At 40.1% G+C, this 21436-nt stretch overlaps 1 pseudogene; it reads left to right on the forward strand.

Moving 5' to 3' along the window:
- The first annotated feature begins 14818 nt into the window (after positions 1–14818).
- Positions 14819–21436, forward strand: part of LOC113840654 (kinesin-like protein KIF27) — a 41262-nt pseudogene continuing 34644 nt past the window's right edge.

Below are 21436 nucleotides of genomic sequence, written 5' to 3' on the forward strand. Positions count from 1 at the left end.
GTTTGCATGATTTTATTTTGTGTTCCTAGTTAAAAATATCGACTGTGATTTAAAATAAATTAGTAGTACTAGGTACGATCATTTAAGTACAGTATTTCCAACAGTATCTTGTTTTAGGTCAATTTTACAGTTTTTGTATAGATTAAGAATCTTCTGATGTGCAGAGGATTCCTCTTTAAAAATTTTCCTTTGTTCCTACAACATAAAATTTAAATGTGAAATTCTACCCTCAGGTTACAAACAGATATTTGTTTGATTTAATTAAAAATCAAAAGGAAATAAAAACTGATAGCTTTTAACACTCTAAAATTTCTTTTGAACCTGTACAAGGATCATCAAACAACATGATAATGTACATTCTTTGAACCAAGCAATTCTTACTTGTTTTTCCTTTCACTCCAGGATCTTGTATAGATCTTGAAAAGATCTATAGATAAGAGAAAAGGAATAAATCAGTGCTGTAGAGATCTGGCAGTCACTCAGGTTTTGAATTTGGCTGTGCAGTTACCAATAAATCAAATTCATTTAACAATTTACATAAAGTGGTGAGCATTCTGAACTTCTCTTTTTAAAAAATATTACCATGGTTTTTTTTATGTTATTTTGGGTCTCTGAAGACCTAGAAAAACAAGTATCTTGATGTATCTGTGATTTAGGTGAAGAGCCTTCCTAGAGACGTATGACATGGTAAAGCTTGTCATCAACCCATAGTTTGCAACGTTTTAAATCTTTTACTTGGCTGGGGAAATGAGGAAGTTTGGATTTGAGGTTGATTTTTTACTCACACCTGATACTATCTATATTCTACTTTACCCTAACTGAAAATCAGCTTTTAGTCTATTGAGAATTACAGCCTCTGTCCTGTCTTGCAGCATGCTCTGCTTTGAAAGTTTTCAACTTCTGTCTTTTTGCTCTTACAATAAAAAACCTAGTCTTAGCTAGCAGCGGTATACATTCTTAAAAGCATGGCAGGCCGGAGCAGAGATGTAATAGATAAGTGTTTCTTTTAGCATCAAAGCTGCAGGAAGGTCTGGTGACAGAAGTAAGGAAGTCCAATTAAATCTTAAATGTGATTGTTATCAAGGTATGTAGGGCTGTTTCCTGATGCAAATAGCTCTTTTTAGCACGGGCAGAAAAGCAGCCTAATTGAATTTAATTTTATTTCCATTTTAAATGTAAAGGGAAAAAACATATTTTTATGTTTCTACACTCTTATCTGTTAAGGGGTTGTTTCAGTGACTGCTTAATAAGATTTCAGTTGAAGCTCTTTGCATAAGATGTGCACACACTTTTTGGCTTCTGATTTAGAGCTTTTCACAGTGGGTGAGTTCTTTCTGGTGCATGACCTGAAGTCTGTCTTGGTAATGGGTTCCAAAAATATACAAAGCCTGTCCCGTTTGATTGTGCTCCATGAGAATAGAAAGGATGGAATGATGGAAATCCATGCTGTTTATTTTCAAAATGTTCCTTTAAAGCATCCATTAACTCTTTTAAAGGTATTCTAATGGATGGCTGTAAGTTATCATTTTCATTTACTCTGCCAGACGAGACTTTTCAGAGAGTAGAGTAAGTGAGGGAGTTACAGCTTAATATATCTTTATTAAGCCTTTTTTTTTTTTTTTTTTTTTTTTTTTTTCAAAGCAGCAGAATTCCTGAAATATCTGAAGTCATCAAAGGTCGCCACAAAGTTTACACATGGGATGAAGTTTAGAGTTCTCTTAGAGTGAACTTGGGAAAATGCAGAGGTTAAGACAATAGCATTATTGATTATCTTAGCGAATTCACCTAGCAAGGAATGTGCGGGTAATAACAAAATGGGTTTTAAATGTTTTAGTAAACAAACACAATGTTAGTTCATTAATTTGTAAACAAAACATGAAGATAAAGAGTAGATACACCTTGTGCAATGCACACTCTATAAATGAAACAGTATGTACTGAAACTTGCAAGTGATGGAGATAAAAGGTTGACCAGCAGTTTTCCACTGCTGCATCTTTAAAAAGAAAAAAAGAAAAAAATAATTTTTCTTTGGGAAAGACTGTACAGTAATTAAAGAACACACATCCTTACTTTGGGATTTTTTCCAAATCAAAAAGAAGACTTTACTGGAATTGAAATAAAAGTAAGCTGAACAAAGCAACTATTTTGTACAGTTTATGACTCTTACACAAATGTGTGTGACAGCAATGTATTTACATTCGTGCTTCAAGCTTTTGCCACTGCATCTGTGTTTGCCTTGATTGGAGTGCCTCTTCAGACCTCTGCATATCCCACAGGTCCTTTTAGATGTAAACAGTTTAATTCACTGGTATTTTAATACATTTATTGTATAGGGAGTAAGGAAACTGCTTTTCAGGAAACCAGATTCAAATTGGGTTAACCTAATATATCACAAGTTTAATTTTGCTAATCGGATTAATTTTCTATTTGCCATTAATATCCTTCTTCTCCAGTTACATAGTTACAGGAAGAAAAAAAAAAAAACACCATACTTTTTATCGAATTTGTTGTTTTTAAACAAGAGCCTGCATGCTGCTTTCAGGCTATCACGTTTAGTATAGCTTTACATAAGTATTTCCTTATATTTGCAATCTTTTCCATAATTTGAGGGTTTGGGTGAGCAAGAGAGTCTCTTTATTCATTTGGTATGAACCAGAGAGGTCTTTGCCTCAGCACATCGCCAATAAACCGATGAAACAAACTTCTTTCTGGTGATTAGCTTCTCTCCCTGGCCTGTAGGTGGGTGTGTTTAACAGAAGGAAGGAGTAGGAATGCGCCTGTCAGCCTGCCTTTGCAGCTAATTAGCTCAGCATACAGCAAAGATAAGCAGTCCGGGGAGGTGGACCCTGCTGAGGGTCGTGGGGTTTGAGGCAATGCCTGATTGGGAGACGTGGGGAGATTCCTCAGGAATCCAGAGTTGGTACAGGACTTGCCTGACTCAGGCATGAGGGCAGCTTGTGGCTGCTTTCTGGAAAAGCAGAGCAGAGATGGACAGAACCTTGGAGTCTCTGCAACTTGTAATTGCCCAAGTTCTGCCTCATCGAGACCCTGCCCTGGTTTTTAAAGACTGTAAGTACCAAAGATAATGATTTTATTTCCCTGATAGTGAGTGTATTTAATTCAAATGTCTGTTGTACCCAACAAATTAAGAGAGAGAAGTAATTAACATGCTTGTACATGTATTCGTGTGCATACCACAAACTATCATTATTTTATCTTGCCTATTTGAAGGCAGTGTTGCTGCTTATTTTTTAAGTTTGCATTTCAGAAAACTGATTCACAACTTTTACCTAGGATATTTAATTACATTCTAATAACATGGTAAAAACTTTACTGCTTGACAATTTTGGAAAACTTTATGCCAATTCTCTTTCTGTGGTTAGTTTGTCCTATAAATTACCTTTCTTGACTGTAGTACTGCAAAATATCAAATATTGCAATCTTAAAACATAAGATGTTTTCCTGCAAGTATATGGAATGTGATTTCCCTCCCCCCCCCCCATATCAGACTTGACTATGGATGCACTTTTTAAACCTGGCCAAAACACTTTATTCTCTCTTTCTCTCTCATTTTACAAACTATCCCTTGTGAAATGTTCTGAAGTACCTTTCAGTAGATGGCACATAATAAACTGGCCTGATGCATCCCTTGAAACAGAGTTCAATGCAACTCACATCACGGAAATAAGAGTATTTAAATTTGAATTTATGATTTGAGTGGGGCTATGCATGGAACAAAGTGCTATTTAATTAGTAATTTCTTAGAAAATACATCCACAGATTTCATACAATGGAAAAAACCCTCTTCAACAGATCAAATGAAACAATAGTTAAATTCCATTGTTCTCAGTTTTCTTCACAGGTGAATGAGATCTCTTGATGTCATGCCCCCAAATCTGGTCCTACATAAACAATTTGATTGTAAAATTAGTATTTTGCTGGGTGTCATTTCAGTCTGAATCACCTAGTCAATCATTTAACATGCAAACAATGCTGGAACAATGTTAGATTTTTAGAAGGGAGTTTTATTTATTTATTTATTTAACATTCACTTCTAATCATAATCTCCCGTGTGACCTGAGGCACACTGCAGAGACATTTATTTAATCTCCACTTCATTCTTTTGTCAACAGCTCTGTTAGAGTTAATAAAATCAGTCTCATACAGTCAACTGTTGCCTTCTAAACTTGCTGTAAAAGGAATAAAGACTTAAAGACATGGCTAGTGATGGACCTAGGGGAAAAACCCATGTACATCTGCATTAAACAACTCCACTTGCCAGATTCTTATGCTCATAGCCACACTGAAAAGTCAGAGGCTGACCCAGTAGTTCCCTGGGACTAAGTTGGATTTACTCTTGTAGAAGGATGCTACTCTTGTGTGAATGTAGCATAAGGATCTGTCCCAGAGCTTAGGAGTCTGACATCTGTTTCTCAGGCCACCCTGCAGGAGGTTTGTATGCTGCTGGGTAGGTTTGTATTACTGTTGCAGTCTTGGGACCTCGTGGAGCAGTCTGTGAATGTACACACATCACAGGAACAAAGAATTTGATCGGGGTGCAGTGTGGGGGGTGGGCTCGAGGAGAGGGGCATTCCCTTTCATAAGTTTCCACTGGTAACCAGTTCCTGCAGGTCTACTGACAAGGCTTTTATTGAAAGTGTATGTACAAGCTGCTTGGACAATGCATTTGTGACCACCCACAGATCTAAGGGAGGGAGAGATGATTAAATAGAAACAAAAGTGCGAGTGGATTCGAGTAGTTTTGTTTTTTTTTTTCTACTTTAGATTTTCTGAGGTATGACAAGAATTTTGAAGGCATTCTAATATAAATTTAACCTATACAGGCTTGAAGTTGCTGTGAGTGTGTGCCACTAATTCTGACTGGTGACAGACATTCATAGTGCTTTGTCTGTAAGTCAGATGAGAATTTACATGCATTCTTTTTATCTTCAGCAAAAAGTCATCTTTAGATCTAGGTGGTGTCCATCTCTGACTTTTAATCAGATTTAAATACAGCAAGCAAGTATTAGACTAGAAAGAACATAGTGTCTCATGTTTCCCCATGGGACCACGTCCACATCTCTTACAAACGCATTACTTTCAGACCTTATTGGAAAGAACAAAGTAAGAATGAAGTCCATTCAGGATCTACTTTGTTGCAGCAGCATCTACCCTTTTCACAATGTGGTGTGACTCAGTATGTCAACAGGACTGAGTTTTGCTAGAGCAAGATGTCAGAGCAAGTCTGCTCATCACTGCTCAGCACCACATACACTTTTTGTTCCCATTCCAACCTAGAGGTCTTGGCTTGCACTGTCCCAACACTTTGTTCTGTTGGGAATGTCTCACAGAGGGCTTTCTTCAACAGCAGCAGGGAGAGACAAGATGTTCAAAAGTCCCTGCCCTCCTGGGTGCAGCTTGCAGGAGCAAATACAGTGAGTGGTGCTGTGCCTGCTGCAGCAGTGCTCCTTCTGGGCTAGCATCTGCCCAGCAGAGGCAGAGATGATGGGATTTGGGAAAGATGCAAGATCATGGCTGGGTGCCCTGGCAACAAGACAGCAGGGATAATTTGTTTCTCACAAGTTCCTCCCTGCCATGAGAATGCTTTATCCTTATAGTGGTAGACAATCTTTGGCAGAGAGCAGGGGTCTGAGCAAGGCCCCGTGGTGCAGGCCTGTCACCAGCCCACCGATGGGGGACGGGGAACAGTGGGCTGCAGAGGGGCTGGCAGCTCCAGCAAGAATGGGACAGGCAAAGACGTGGAGGAGGAAGGCAAGAAGAAGGAGCCCAGTGCTCAACCCATGCTACTGCAAGAGTTGTGTTTGCTTTTTGGTGTGTGTGTTTCCCTGAACTGTGCGCTGTATGTAGCTTCCATCCCAGATAACATGATAAAAAGATAATGCTTTCTACCATGCAGACCTAATTAACCCCAGCACTGGTCTAATCCATATGCTGACCTTATTACGACTTCGTTTTCATATCAAAAAATATTATGGTATCAGGTAGGAGTTACGATAAAGCTTGGAAAAAAGCTAAGTACTTCCAGAAAGTCTTTTTAAGCCCTGACTTGAATTCATGGTTCCTAGATGGATTGCTACTTGGTTGGTTTGTGAACATTTAGCAAAGTGATTTTACATCAGCTGAACAGCACTGTCTCCATTTCTTTTTACTGGTAGCAACAAATCGCACGTTTTCCTTTGCACGTTTTGCCAGCAAAGATTTCAGGTCAGCAATAGATGGACAGGTTAGACTGTAGAGTTTTTAATAAGAAAGTATGTTAACTTATGGGGATCTGCCCATAATTTTTGGTAGAATCAGCCCAGCTCACTTTTCTTCATTTAACATTGAAATAGATTTGTCAGTGGGTACCATACTAGCTCTCTGATACAAGCCTTTAAATTGAAGTGCACTATAGCCAGAGTAAGTCAGTTGCCTTGGAGAAATATTACAAGATTAAAAGTTTTATCAAACAAACAGTCTTTTCCTTTCTAGATTAATGTTATTATTACTATACTATTCCTATGCGAATCAGTTATACTTCTGATTATCACAGGAGATTGACCAATTTATAATTCTTTATTGCTATATTCAGATGCTGAAATTATACCAAGGTTCTTATCATTTTCCCATGTAATGCTACATAAGAATGTAGACCAAGCCAAGCTGTTCGGCAATGATTAACAGTTGTCTTCAGACTATCAGCTTAAAAACACCTGACTTTAGTATGTCTACTCATTCTGTTCCAAGTGATAACCTGCTTACTCAATTCATAACGCTGCAGGGATTGACTTTTTGCCTCAGTCCAACGGTGGTGTCAGTGAAACCCTCCCAGTCTCTACCCTTCCTTTCCCTAGCTGCATCTAAATCTGCTGTGACTACAAACATACCAATGGTTCACAAAGCCTACACCATTCTCTGAGCTGCTTGCCTCCAACATCTTCTTCTTTCTTCCTTTACTTGGTAACATGTTCAGAATGGCTCTTGAGGAGGCCATCCAGTTCATTTATTTAATTTTATTTTGTTCTTTTTCCAAATCCTTGAAGTCTAGGAACTGTCAGTCAGTGCTGGATTTAAGGTAGTCATTGCCAATTAAAGATGTTGCTTCTCACAAGTGGAATCTCACCCCACAATCAGATCTTCTTTTCCTGAAACAACATCTTGCTACTTTTTGTGCTTTTTAAGGGTTTTAGACAGAATCACCTAGTAGTCCACTGCTAGATCAGCTCACTCATATAGCATCCAAATCCATCATGGAGAAGGAAAAATGCCCCTGAAGTCCTCTCAGCATATTGTTGGTGTCCCAGTACATGATACTTGATAATGTTTTTATATATATTTAACAATATACCTAATTTCATTAGGTTTAGTAAGGATATGGGGCTTTTTATTTTTGTACATATACATGGAGAACAGAATAGTATAGCATATGGACCAGAATATCCTAACAAAATCACTGCTAACATGCTAATACATAACATAATATATATGATAAATGCATAGTAAGATCATGGGAAAATTAATTGATATTGCCTACTCACATTTGTACCTTTTTTTTCCTAAAGCTATTATTTATATGTTTAAAAATATGCAAAATAAATCAAAAGAGAAGCAATAAAACCTTCCCTCAAAACAGCTGGATCCCACTCCAGTTGCTGCCTTTTTTTTTTTTTTTTTCTAGAGATTTAAACAGTATCTCTTTGCTAGCCTGAGCCCAATTTAACAGCTTCCCTAAGATGTATGCATTAAGTTACAAGCCTTAATAGGCTGCAGCTGGGGAAGGGTGCACTTGTAACTTATGAACTTTGTTTAAACGATATAGTTTTACTGATTATGTGCCATGGCTTGATTTAAGACATGTAAGGGAACTTTACTAGCCTCTCACTGAAGAATCTTCTTTAATAGATTTCATATTACATATTTCTTTCATTCAAAAAGCTTGTACTTTTCTTCTGCATTCACGTATTAAATTAAATCCACGAAGGCAGTTAAAAGGACTTTTAGAAACAGCTGTTTTAAGTTTTAAAATGACAAAGTAGGTGGTTATCTTGTGTGTGTGTTCTTTATACTCCACTCTCTCGGCAGTGAGACGTTGTCAAGTATATGACTCCATTCCACTTCAGTGGCAGAGTCACTTGGCTCCCACTCCGATTTGCCCTTCCAGTCTTGGCCAAAACACCCCCCTCCCAGTTGGCCAGCCTCCTGTTTATGGCATTGTTTGTTTGCCTTGGTTGAGGTGAACGCCTAGCCAGTATTTTTAGCAGTAATTCACAGAAACCTGGAGCTATTTTTTTTCTGGCATCAATGCAGTGCAAACTTACTGACATAATCCAAGTTGGAGAGTTCTGTTTCCCACTTAGAATGATATTTAATTTGACTCACAGACTTCCTTGAGCAGAGGCAAGACAGTTGCTACTGAAAGGTGAGAAATTGTCTGGAAAACAATGTTGTGTTATAATAAATGTGTTATCATTTAATCCTCTTTCAAACACAGTTCACATCAAACTGTATTTCTGAACTCTCAAAAGAGCTCAGGGTTCATTTAGGGTAAATGCAGCTGTATAACCCACATATTTGTTGTTCCACAGAACTCGCAGCCTGTCCTAAATTCAAATATATATATATATATAAATAAATAAATAATAAAAAGTCCTTAGAGTCTAGGAAAACTTCAAGAACTCTACCAGGATTTGCACTTGGGGACAGCTTCATTTGGTACAATGCTCAGCCCCTGGGCAAGAGGCTTTTCCAGCTGAGTAAAAAGCAAAGTAGAGAAGAAAAATCATCTTCTCACCTCGTAACTAGGCATTACAGCCAGCTTCAAATAGACTGTTGTGGAACCATTAATATTCACAGATGGGAGAGTACTAAAGGAGGGTATATGGAATTCTTGCTCTTGAACTTGGTGATGCACGTACTACTATGAAACTCTAACTGAGAAAGATGTGAGGTATAAAGTGGATAAAATATTGTCTGAATGGGGTCTTGGCATTGCCTACAACAAAATCAATACTGTTAACTAATTCAGCAACTGACAGTGTACAAAATAAATTGTTTTAAAGCATGGATGATTTAATCCTGAAGAAAATTGTTTGTCATTGCATACAAATACTATAAGCATTATCTTAAAAGCTCAACCACATCATAGGCATCTTTCAAAATACGAAAGTCAATTACAATAAGAATGTCCTTTCAAAATGAGACGTAAATTACAGTATTTTGCTGCATTAAACCATGAATCTTGTTGTTTCATTTATGTACTTCTGAAAATTCTCATTGTTTTCCATACTGCATTTTTAGACTTAAGCCAGTTGGATGCCAAATACTGATATACAGCATAGAGACTGAACAACATTCTGCCTGGAATGTTTAGAAATGAAGGCAAACAATGCATGTGATTGCAGGAAAAATGAATATTGAGATAATACAACATTAGTAATCATCATATTAGTAATCATTAGTTACTATCTTAGAATAGTAACTTAGTATATTTGATTGTGCATCTGATCATATGTATACATTTTTCACATCTTCCTAAACTACTACAAATCCATGTGATACATAATGAAGGAAAAAAAAATAATAGTGGCTGTTAGGCATAAATAAAATCTTTTTTTTTTTTTTTTTTTTTTTTTAGTAGAGAACTGTTTTCACACACACCGAATTTTTACAAGTTTAGCTGAAATTGTTTTAATTATATATTTGAAATTGATATGCTGTTTTAATTTAATGATGATAAACATACTGATTCAAGCTAAACAGTTGAGTAAAATAAAATTAATTAAATCAAAACATAAAGAATTCTTGGGGAAAAAAAAGTTTGAGGCTTTGATATCATGGCTGCATTCTGTAGTTTAACCTGATGCATCTTCATGTTCATCACTGTTTTGAGGTGCTAGTTTTGGCTAGGATTGAAAAAATCACAGCAAAAACTGCAGTGATAATTTGATGCTGCCACTACATATATACCACCAAGTATTTCCTGCTACCATCCTCACAGCTAAGCCAGGTTTTATGTTTATCCAATTCAGTACAAACCCAGGCACTTTTAATTACTTAATTACAGAGATATCCAGCTGCACTGTGGGATAGGCACATAGCTTTCATTTGACAGAAATTCTAAACAGAATAAAAATGATGCTGCTCAGCTACTGTTTCTGTGTTAGTCATACACGTATTAGTTTAATCTGTAGCAGCTACTCACTGCTTACTAGTCCTCTGGTAAAATATTGCTTTATCTGTAAAATTTGAGACAGCTTAAAGCATGTTTCAGGATTTCAGGAAAAGAAGGGAAATATATTTCTGTTGGTGTATTGCAGTGAAAGTAGATACCTCTCTATAGCTCTAAAAAGTCTTTTGAATATTAGTTTTCAGAGTGGAAACTTTCAGCCAAGTGAGAGATGCAGGCTGTCTAAATGCTGAATTACCATCGAAAGGACTCATGAACAAGAATGGAAATTAAAACAGAAATTTTACACTCTGAACTCTTAATTTCTGTAAAACTAACAACAGAAGAGAAGCAAGGATCAGACACACAGCAATTTAGGTCACTTATTGCTATCATTGGTACTAAACAGTTTAAATACCTGTTTCTTTTATAGACCACTATACCAGTATAATTTCCTCTTGGTAAGCAAAAGCACGCATGATATTTATGGGTAGTTTCCCCTCCATCAATGAGGGGCTTAGGATACTAAAATCTAGGGACTTGGACTGGACAAAAAATGATCATGCTTGGGATTTCCCTGTGCAGCTTTGCCAATTGCATTGTACATCTTCTTAGAAGACTCAGCAGTTTATTACCTACAGAATAATCGATCTCATCATGATGTGGGAGAAATCAAGCTTGATTAAAATTTATTTATTTATTGTTTTACCAAAAGTTGTATCATACAGGCTGAATGATGAGACCAGAAAGAGTACTGTGGGTTACCTACACCACCAAATTCATTATTCCTGTGGACTTTGCATTATTGTTTTTAAGGACTGCACTCTTGGACAACAGTTGTTTCAAAAACCAAAGCACTTTATGGAAACATCCTAAATCAGTGATATTCTTAAAGCTGATACTTTCTGTTGCTATCTATTTCAATACCAGTAAAGGACTGAATGTCACCAATACCATTCTCACACTGAAGCAACAGCTCCTACTGAATTGTCGTGTTTAAACTTGGAAATTTTACATTCATGAATTTTATGTTCAAATATCAGTTTTCACTTAATGGGTTTAAAATTAGATTGTTACCCAATGTGTGCATGCTCTGTGGAGCAGAAGGTCTCATAAAAAAGAAAAAAAAGAAGGAAAAAAAAAACACTCAGATGTTTACATCAGTGAGGTATTCAGCCAGAGACCAGTTTCTGAAGGTGGATTACCATTTGGAGTCCGTACTGGTAGCAGTTTCCCTGGCTAGTAGACCAGTTTTTCTCCCACATTCACCATCATTTAGAAAAGCAGAAGTCAGTTTCTGTGGTTAAGAGTTCCTCAATATTTCAGTTTTTTCTCACAGCTGCACTGAGACAGTGGTTATCCCAACGTGTTTCCTGTTACAAATACAAAATTTATTCAGATAGCTTTCTTCTTTACGGTGAAGCAATATTCCAATGCCATGAGAGTTCTGTAGCTTTAAATGCCCAAAATGCCAGAACTGGTAGGAGCCAACACTGCTGCTGCATCCGTGACACCATCCAGTGGCAGACAGCAGTGTGCTCCAAACACCCTGCCTCGCCTCCCCAGAGCTCAGACCACGCCACCCGCACTTCCTCATGGCTTGAGCACAGCAAAAAGGGAACTGGTGATGACCACACTCTGTGTGTCTGCCCTTGTCATGGCTAAATGCCAAGAAAAGCTGTTGTCTGTGAGAGCAGTGCAGCTGCCAGAAGTCAGGAAACAGGCGGTGACAATATTGGAGCTCACATTGCTCACCCTGCAGCAAACAGAGCAATGCCCTGTCCATAGATTGCATGTGAGCTACCACCAGGGTGACACTGTCTCAAAATGGATCACTTCTACATTATTCCACTACTAACAAGGTCAGACGAGATGAAGAAAGAGGAAAATTATACATGTATGAGGAAAATTATCTCTGCCACTGATTCCTGTATGCACTAATACTTGATACTGAACCAGTATCAGTACTCTGAAGGACCCATACTGCTGCCTAGGGCTTCCATATTTCCACTGGAAGGTCCAAATTAAGAAACATACTTCTTACCTTCTGAATTTAAATTTTCAAGTGAGAAATGATGAACATCATACACAGCTGTTTTTTTTTTGTTTGTTTGTTCATTTGTTTGTTTTTGCATAGTGTTGTGGTTTAACCTATTAGGCAGCTAAGCACCACGCAGCCATTTGCTTACCCTCCTCCCTCCCTCTGTGGGATGGGGGAGAGAATCAGGAAAAAGAAAAAGAAAAAAAAAAAAAAAAGGAAAGAAAGCCTGTAGGTTGAGATAAAGACAGTTTATTTGGAGAGAGGAAAAAAAAAAAAAAAAAAAAAAAAGAAGAAGAAAAAAAAGGAAAATAATAATAATGATGATAAGAGTATTAATACCACTAATGTGTACAAAACAAGTGATGCACAATGCAATTGCTCACCACCTGCTGAACGATGCCCAGAAAGAAAGAAAATTATCTCTAAGCTACACATGGCTCTGTAAAAGGAGTCTAGATAAACTATACTAAAATTCTTTTTGAGTCCAAGCCGAAAAGTGTTGAGAAAACCCCAACACAGAATGTAAAACTTTGGAGTACTGGCTCAATAGTCATGATGTCAATTGGATTTCTGGTTTTCACATTTCTATTTTCACATTAGCCTGCAACTATTATCATCATAATATACAACACCTTTTTTTCCAGCTACTTCATAAAGTTTTGCATTAAAAGTCAGCTGCTTTCCTTGCATGACCATGTGTTTTTGTTTTTGTTTTTGTTTTTTTTTTTTTGAGAATGGAAAAGAGGAATCTGAGTATAACATTTTCTCATGTTTGAAAGTGAGCAGCTTAATGGCTGCTGTGATATCAAAGTTCCAACACATTGACTTAATAGTACAATATTGCTGACCTGCAATTTATGTACTACAGTAGCCTGCAATCCCAGAAAGTCCAAAATTGCCACAAAATCATATTTTTCACACCAGCAGAAATAATCACAGACATTTTATTATCAATAATAAATGTATCAAGCTCATATGTCTGCATTTCTTGTGTAACACAGAAAACACTAAGATCAAGGACATGTATGCATCCTACATTCAGCATTTTTATGTCTTTGACAGTGAATGTCGTAGCAATATTGCAGGAGTTCTGGGAAAGCAAACAGAAGCAGAAGGCCGTATTCCCAAGCGAAGGCATCATTGTGTATGAATCACTGAGCTCCCTGGGCCCACCATTTGTGAGCTATGTTACCTTGCCGGGAGGAAGTTGCTTTGGTAACTTTCAGGTAAGTGTCAGCTTCCAATCTTTGCCAGGGGAATTTTATCTATTTATTTATATATTTATTCAGGAAAATTCTTTTGCCATAGAAGATACAGGACAACTACTTCTGTAACAATGAATACTACACTTGACTTTTCCAATCTCATTCTGTCCCAGCCCTCACCGACTTGAGAGACAAGGTACCTGAAGGAAAACAACACAGAGTTCTAGGAATGATTTTACCAGTCTTGTCTCTGGTTTCCAGTCATATCTACAATGAAGTGAAACATTATGAGTAACTCAAGTCAGGCCAGATATGTCCCTTCTACGTCAATAACCAAACCTGTCAAGTTAAGAACATGGAATTAATGAAAAGGAAATCCTTCTATTTTGATCTGAGTTCACTTTTTTTTTTTTTTTTTTTTTCTAGACCAAGAAGAACCAGCAAAAGTCGGGTGAAAAATGAAACGAAAAATGTTAAGGCCAGGCAGCTTGCTCACTGCAAGTGCTAATCTGAAAGCAGATGGAGTGCATCTTCATACACTCCATCCTGAGACACTCCATTCAACAGGCCAGACCAGCTGATGAAGTGCATTGCTGTCCTGAAGTTTCATGTGATGGGCTACTTTTAAGTCTCTTGTTTATGCTGTAGTACTCGAGGTCTATGGCAGGACCACAGCACACTCTTATTTGTCTACCCTTCTTTCTTGATCGTGTGTGGGAAAGAGAGAACGTGCAGAGGCCCTCAGCCACATGGTGCACCTGTCACTCTGTGCAGCTACATCCCTGAGCCAAAGTACCAAACTTCATGCTTGTGAAAGGACTTTACACAAACTACAGAAATCTAAAATGAAGCATCCAAACACTTACAGAAGGGTGGGCCCTCTCGATGCACCTCAACGTGGGATCCACAAGTCCTCACGTGGTTTCATCCAGCACACTTCTCTGTCCCTCCTCGCTCAACTTGCTCAGAGGCAGCTGTTACCAAGGTGCCACAGTGACATCATTCAATTCTGTTTCTGAAGTCATCACCGTAGGCCCCTGGCAGCGGCAACACAACACTCTCTCTTGCTAATGCGAATGTCTCAGAAACAAGTAGAGAAGTCCCACTCTCCCCAAGCTGACTTTAATTGGAGTAGTTCCAAAATTATTCTCTGCCCCCCTACAGCTGGGGAAGGTGTGTGAGAAATCTTTTCCTTAAGAAAGGATTACAAGCCAAAAAAAGCTTGCTTCTGATACGTTCCCCTTCCTTTTAGAGCTGTTCACCTTTGATTTCCAAGGAAGAAAAAAGAAGGTGAAATCAACAATTCTCCTCCTCCGAGTTGGGAATATGAAATAAGCCCAATTATTTAGGAAGCCTGAAAAAGGAAACTATACATTTCCTTGTTAAACACCTTGTTGCTTCTGAAAACTTTTCCAGTACTTTGCAGCTGCAGTGCTTTTCGGTGGGTGGGCAGCCGAGCTCCATCACGGCCACTCTCTCCCTCCCCCTCCTCAAAGAGAAAGGGAGAGAAAATACGAGGCAAAGGGCTCAAGGGTTGAGACAAGGACAGGGAGATCGCTCAACAAGGATCGTGATGGGCAAAGCAGACTCAGCATAGGGACACAGTAAGATTTCCTGCCTAACTACTACTACTACCAGGCTAGACAAGTGAGAACCAAAGGAAAGAAACCAAAAACACCTTCCTTCCCCCCATCTGAGCTCTTCCAGCTCCTCCCCCTGTGCAGCGCAGGGGAACAGGGGGACTGGACTGGGGGTTGTGCTCAGTCTGTAGCACTTCATCTCCACCACTCCTCGGTCCCTCTTTGCCCCTGCTCCACGTGGGCTCCTCTCCACGGGCTGCAGCTCCGGCCCGGGGCCTGCTCCTGCGGGGGCTCTCCATGGGCCGCAGCCTCCTCCAGGCCACATCCACCTGCTCCACCGGGGGCTCCTCCACCCATGGGGGGGCTGCAGTGTGGAGATCTGCTCCATGGGGGACCCATGGGCTGCAGGGGGACAGCCTGCTCCACCAGGGGCCTCTCCCTGCACAGCCCGCAGGGGAACTGCTGCTGCCTGCCTGCAGCACCTCCTGCCCTCCTGCGGCGCTCACCTGGGGGGCTGCAGGGCTGCTTCTCTCACGCTTTCACAATCCTCTCTCCCAGCTGCTGTTGCACAGCAGTATTTTCCCCCCTTCCTTAAATCTGCTCCCCCGAAGCCCACCCAGCAGCACTCCCTGCCTCAGCTCTGGCCAGCAGCAGCTCCTTTTTGGAGCCATCTGGAGCTGGCTCTGCTCTGATGCTGACAAGATGGGGCTGCATTCATTTCCAAACTGGCTGTCATAAAGGCCTTCACCTTTGCATTACATTGAGGCAGCGGTGATCTCAGCCTTATTGTATTGCTCTGCGTAATGTAGCTCCCAAAAGAGATCCCAAGGTCCAGAACAGACATGGAAATAACTGGGGGGTTGTAAGGAAAACAATTGCATTCCATCTACATGCTTGGGTGTTATTAACAGAGCTTTGTATACTGAGCTGGTGCTTGGTAGGAGAAAAACCATAAATCTTCCCTAGGAAAGTAGGACCCCCTCAGCTACATACTGCTGTGAGGAAACTCAGATGTAAGAACACACTTAAATAACACATCAGCAGAGCTGTTGTGCTCCTGACCACCAAAGGCACCTTTTTCCAACACCGTCGTACTGGAAGTTGATGCAGCTGGTTCCATCCTTAACGTGGGACTGTACAGTGCTTTAAAAGAAATATTTTTTCACAGCTTTGGAGAAAGTGAAGCAGAGAAAACCCCACCTAACCACTGATACCTGGACCCCAAACTGCCACAGACTGACAGCGATGCCCACTGGATATCTCCTGCTGCCTTCTGACTGCTCCAGCAGAAGTCCCGTTTGAATTAGCCAGCAGGTCCCTCTGAGTGGCTTTGCTGAAACTCCTGCCGTAGGAAGTATCCTACGGGAGCCAAGTTGCTAAACTGATGTGTGGTTTTCCCTTAACCCCCTCAGCCCTGACTTTCCAGCTCCTGACGACACTGCCAACGTGTGCAGTGTCACCGTGTGCCAACTAGGTGCCAGCTGCCATGTTTTATAGATTGTAAAATGAGTGATTTGGGACTCGTGAGCACTGAGAACAGGTTAGCAATTGCTTAAGAGCTTTACTTGTGTCGCTCTTGGGCAGGGAGATGGGTGAAACATCTTAGGCTTGAAAGTGATTCCCTGCAGAGGGACGTGCTCAGATCTGTACAACAGATCTGTCGTTCTGGTCACCTTATCAGATCCCTGCTTGAGAGGTTGCTTGCAAGAATTGATTCCTCTTCACCTTGATGTGTCAAGCTAAAGACAAATCTGTGCCAAAGCACTGTCTGATCAGACGAGTGCCTCAGTTCAGGATTGTTCTTTGACAGCTGCAGAAACACCAGGACGATCAGCGCCTTCAGGAACAGATTAATTGGATCTCGAGGCTGTCATAAAACAGGTCCCTGAAGTTTGAAGACTCTTCCAATAGTTTGGGCCAGCAAGGAGCAGCTGTACCTGGCGGCTGCGGTAACTCGGGGCTCAGAGTCTCAGAGAGCGTGCTGAAAGGTGACCCCCAGCTGGCTGCTGGAGGAAGCTGAGGCAGCGTTCAGCTCTAACCTTTGCCTTCTTGGCTGGCATCTTTGCACTCCTGCTGTCAGTGGGTGTTGAGTGTCCTTCCCCCCAGCCTCAGCACGTGCCCTCAGATGTAGGCAGCGTTTAGCAGCTAGAATTCACTCCAATATAAAGAGTACAAATCATGCGTTTTCTGCTTTTGCTTTGGAACTCTTAGCTTGAGGTTTTCCTGCAGGCCATGAGGTTTCTTGCAGCAGCAGGGATGAGTTCTGTTAGCAAGAGGCTGTTCTGTGCTTCGACTGTGGGAAGATGAATGGTTACCTGTGCACCGTTAAATAGAACTTGACACCTAGCACACCGCACTTGCAGCCTGTGGGGTGCTTTAACAAGCAGGTAAATCAGCAGAGGCTGTTTTGCAGCCGGGGTGATGCTGGGTAATTAAAAAGCAGGGGCAGAACAAGGAGTTTCTAGTGTTTGTTCTTGCTTGTCATCCGACTCTCCACTTCCACTGTTCGTTAGAAAAAAAACAAAAACAAAAACAAAAAACAAAAAACAAGGGGTAAGCATCTTAATATCTTTATTATAAATGGAAGGCACAAAACAGACCAGCTACAGAGACTGTCCAAGAGAAATACTTGGTGCTTTATAAACAAACAAGGAAGTACCCTTAGGTGGGTGTGATAATCCTCCTCTAATGCGTTTTTGGAGTGCAAAAATAGATTTGTTCCTTTCTTGCTCTTCTCTCCAGGACAAAGGCAGAATAGGCAACTGCAAAGTTAGACCAGGGAGGTCAGTTTGTTCCATACTGAGAAAGACAAGCCTGTAAAACAAACTAGACAGATTTTCTTGGTACTATTCATCTTCCTTCAGCAAAGGCAAAGCTTATGACACTTGTTGGTGTGTATTTCCAGACCCCCAGCTACTGGCACTGTAGCGCATCTCTAATTCTTTGGTACAAAAGGTTCAAAATCTCTTAATGCAAACATTTTACCAGCACCCTGGAGCAAAAAAAAGAAATCTAAAAATCTTACCAACTTCTATTACAGACCTGCTGAGTGCACCAGAGTTACTCATTTTTATTCAGGCTTTCAGGGGCAACTTCAGTTGGTTTAGCGCCCGGATTGCCGTGTTAGCAGGTGTCAGTTTAAAAAAAAAAAAGCTTTTGAGGTCCTTTTTAAAATGAGACTGCTTTTTTGGAATTTAGGGCTGTGAGGTATGCTTGGTTTTGCTTTCTTCCCATTCCTTAGACCAGATCCATTCAGATTCTGAACAGCGTTCCCGGTCTGTTCAGGAAACTGGAAGGCAACAAGCAAAATGATGAGCTCCTTGGGCAGTCAAAAGAGCTAAATCTGGAGAGTGTTTTGAGTCAAACTTCCATGCTAAGGAGCACCAGTAATTGTTAGAAGTAGATGCAGAGGAACCTGCATGGCACTGGGTGTGTTTCTGAAGGTGCTAAAGGTCCGAAGTGACGATTCCTATCCATAGTAAAGAAGAGAAGGAAAGCTTGCACTTAACTACTGTTTTTATTCCCTTTGCCCAGCAGTCAAAAGCAGTAACTAATATGAGAAGCCAACTTTTCCTCTCTTTATTTTAGATTTGGGAAAATTCCCTGCCAAAAAAATATTTCCTGGAAAATTCACTAGTGTTTGTGTGAGTAAAAGGTTCCAACCTTTGATTATTAATTTGTAAGAACTATTTCATCCACTTTTGTCCAGAAGAGTCAGAAATAATTTGCACAGAAATGTGCAGCGTTTTAATGAAAGGTTTCAGAATCACTCTAATTTGAACTTTATCTGGTCTGGTTGCAGGTTTTGTGTTTAGTGTCTTTAAAAAAAATAATAATTAAAATTTCTGACTTCATCTCAGAAAAAAGAAAAAAAAAAATGCTTGTGGCTAAATAAAATCTGTTGCAGCTCTGCTCATCGAAAAATCATTGGCTGTTAAATTGGACCTAAGTCGTCTTCTCTAACCTTTCATGATCCTGCAGCAATGGATGAGGATGGATATATGGATTAGGGAACAGCACGTGGTGGCAAACCTGTGGTATTTGCTACAGCGCAGAAAGAAAAACCCAATTGCTTCCAAAAAATCCAACTAATTCAAAATCCTTGGCATCATGCAGTCATGCCACTGGCAAAGTGAGCATTCCCCTGCCTCTCAAAGCTTGCTGTACCCTTGATCTGCTGTCTTCCTGCTGTTAATTGATTGCAACTCTACGTGTCTGATCAGGGCTACGAGTTGTTCTCGCTATGGAGATCATACAACATATACTGTGCACGCTTGTGTGTATAGATCTGTTTATCCTGTATGCATGTACATACGTCTGCATATTTGTGTGCTGGCCCCCAGATCACTCATGTTACAAAGCATCGGCCTCGAAGGCATACTCATCAAAATCTTTTGTAGAGCCTCCATTTTTTTCTAGTTCCCTCAAAATGAGAGAATTTTTACGCGCTCTCTGTGTCGAAAAGGCAAAAATTCTGATTTTCACTGTCGCTCTCGCTAACTTTCTCTCACTCCCTCCTCGTGTGTGTATAAACACAGATGTGTGTATGCGTATGCACATCTGTGGATTTATATGCACTGGTATGTTTTTTGCTGTACAGGTAATAAAGACGGGGAAAGGTTTTTGTGTTTTCTTAATAGGTGAAGAAATCTTGAAGACCAGAGATTGGAACATACTGAATTTTAAATTAAAAAAAAAAAAAAAAGTTAAATTGTCTGGCTGTGGAAGATGGAGCCTCATTTTTGCAGCCACTTTGAATCACGAGTTCATCTCTAAATGCGCTGGGTTTTTTGTTTTTGTTTTGTTTTGTTTTTTGGTTTTTATTTTTTTGAAGAGCTAACTATCCCTGGCTGTCTCCAGTCTGAGAGAGCATTCAAATGGACTTGCTTCCTCTATTAGTTATAAGCCGTTTAAAAGCACATCCTATGTTTGAATTGTGGATGAGAGGTTCCCTTGGCAAAGTGAGGAGGAAAATTCTTCCTACCCCTTTATTTTTAATTCACGGATTCAGTCTTGGTTTGGCCTACAGGAGAAGTTAACTGGAAGTCTTTGAAGATTGATAACTTTGCTGAGGTTGTCCAGGTAGGTGAAATGGAAGACCCACAGTGCCTGGAACGTGCTGTTTAATGCGTCCTAACTGTGTTCTAGAGAAGTTATTTGTAGCCAGAGTTTATTATTGACTTGCATGTATGATCAGGTGGTTTTTTAAGGAGTGACTCCGTTTTCAGGCTTCCAGATGTGCTCCAAGTCATCTTATTGAGGATGTGGAAGAGAACGCTTGCTGACAAAGCTCCTGGCAGCTTTACGGAACTTTCATATTTAGTTAGTTCATGTAACAGCTGATTTCAAGGCTTTGCTCTCTTCGAGAGACTGATAACTTGATTTGATGAACTGAAGAAAGCTGGAAAAATGTTGGTTCCTCATTATTTTTCACTTGTTACTTTCTTTAGGGTTACTTTTCAAAAGAAGATTTCCCTGCTCACAAGCCAGTAGAAGACTTTCAGCCCAAGCAAGGGTGAAGACAGCTCTCTCCAAGAGCAGAGGAAGGCCCTGTGGAGAGAAGCCGAGCTTGTTAGCAGAACTCGTCGGCATGTCTAAACAAGGAGACGATTGCTACTTCTATTTCTATTCTACCTGTACCAAGGTATGGCTGGCTTTCCTTTGCTTTGCTTTTTTTTTCCCATTTTTTTTCAGGAAGGAGTAGATTAGGAGGAGGAAGCACGCTGGTCTTTGGTTAACTTGAGAACCAGATAGATTCTGAATTCAGTTGTAGCAACATTAGGCAGCAGCATGGCCATTTTTGAGGCTGTACTCTATTTTCCTCGTTGGTTTCCTTTTGGTTCCAGGGAGACAAATGTGCCTACCGCCACTGCGAAGCTGCTCTGGGCAATGAGACGGTCTGCAAGCTGTGGCAGGAGGGTCGTTGTTTCAGGAACGTCTGCCGATTCAGACACATGGAAATTGATGTGAGTGCCTAACGATGTGTTCTCAAAATCAATCAACAAAAGCATTTTTCAGTGCCGTAGGTGTACTGATTGTGCTTTTGCAGGATAGATTTGTTTGCTTCAAAATCATACTTGTTTCTGTTACCAAGAGAGGGGGTGGGAGGAAGCAGAGGAAAATAAAATCAATGCCTTAGGTATGTCTTAGCAAGATATATATATATTTTTATTAGATGCTGACAGTTTTCTCAACAGATGCAGAATAGCTGTTAAATAGACTGCTAAAACCTGCTGGAGCAGGGGGGTAATAAACAGGCTGTTCTATCGTCATGGGAGCAGGCTTGATAATGAACTCTCAGGTCTCTTCTGACCCACAGTCCTTCCGATAACGCTGTTCTAGCTGCCTGGGGTAGGAAGTGGGGAAAGTTAAAGGTGCAGAAGAACTAAGTCTCCAAGAAGTAGTTCTAGACAGGGTTAACCTAGGCAATTTCAGATGTTCTTTT

Source organism: Anas platyrhynchos, chromosome 4 (genome assembly GCF_047663525.1).
Source record: "Anas platyrhynchos isolate ZD024472 breed Pekin duck chromosome 4, IASCAAS_PekinDuck_T2T, whole genome shotgun sequence".
Lineage (NCBI taxonomy): Eukaryota > Metazoa > Chordata > Aves > Anseriformes > Anatidae > Anas > Anas platyrhynchos.